The 1,132-nt window shown below is 36.9% G+C and overlaps 1 pseudogene; it reads left to right on the plus strand.

Moving 5' to 3' along the window:
- LOC107576313 (class E basic helix-loop-helix protein 41 pseudogene) overlaps window positions 1-1,132 on the plus strand; it is a 9,140-nt pseudogene that overhangs the window by 1,416 nt on the left and 6,592 nt on the right.

The following is a 1,132-nucleotide window of genomic DNA, read 5'->3' on the forward strand; positions in this document are numbered from 1 at the left end:
GGCGCTTATCCTAGCGGAACGTTCCTTTCAAAGATTTGGAAGTCACATATTGGACTCTTGGATGTAATGTTTGATATTGACCTCAAGCAGGCTGGTGTGACTGCTGCAGTATTTGTCAGATATATAACTTTCTATTATAGTACGACTGGATTTTGGTTGTATTTTGCTCTTTTCAAAGTTCAGTGCTTGAAAGAGTTACCTACATACCTCAACATACCATAGTGTTTGGGCCAACTTCTTAGAGATGCTCCTCTGATAGGGGTGGTGAGGAAATGTTTCGAGCGATTTTAATTGGACAAATGGTGTAAGCGACAACCCTCTGATGTAATGTTACAGCAGTCCCCGTCTCTCTCCCTCTCTCTCTCCCTCTCCCGAACAATTACTCTGAATTTCTTGTGAAGGAAATCAACACTCCAGATCAGAATGGCAGGACCAATCACCTGTCAATCATCACTGAGAGTGCTTTGCCAACAATCTGACATCATTGTCCTGTGTCACCTCTAGCAAAAATGTACAAGGTATAATAGCACCTTATGGAACTTTGATATTGAATGTAATCTGTGTTCTTTTGGTAGATATAAAAGTTTGTACTGTATATATTCTGATAAAAGTAGTTATTTAATCCAGAGGTAAAGTGCACTTTTTCTTGCCTTCTCCTATTACACAATCCTCACTCTTCGTTTTTAAGCCAATGCCCTTTGAACTCAAACTATATGTTTTTCTTACGGAAATCTTCTTAAATACAAGGCAAGTGTTGGAATATATGTATCTATAAATGTATGACATCATAATACTCTTGAGCTGGTATATTCAAACGTGAGCTGGATCATTTTAGTCTGAGACAGCTGTTGAAAAGTATGTAAGGTAAAACCTTTCAAGAGATGTGATTATATCAAATGTGTTTTGCCTTTTTTGAAATATTGTCACTATTCATGACCTCGAAAAGCTAAATGCGTTTGGGTTATGCTGTGTATTGTACAAATATGGTGGAGCACTGTAAAACATGACATGTTTTTAACATGTTTAACATGTAAACGGACCTTTTAGATTGGATAGATCTTAACAATCAGGAGATCATGGAAGTTTTATTGAATGTGTTTATTTTTTAGACCTGGGTTTATGAATGCATAGG

This window comes from Sinocyclocheilus grahami, unplaced genomic scaffold (genome assembly GCF_001515645.1).
Source record: "Sinocyclocheilus grahami isolate Dianchi unplaced genomic scaffold, SAMN03320097.WGS_v1.1 scaffold3488.1, whole genome shotgun sequence".
Classification (NCBI taxonomy): domain Eukaryota; kingdom Metazoa; phylum Chordata; class Actinopteri; order Cypriniformes; family Cyprinidae; genus Sinocyclocheilus; species Sinocyclocheilus grahami.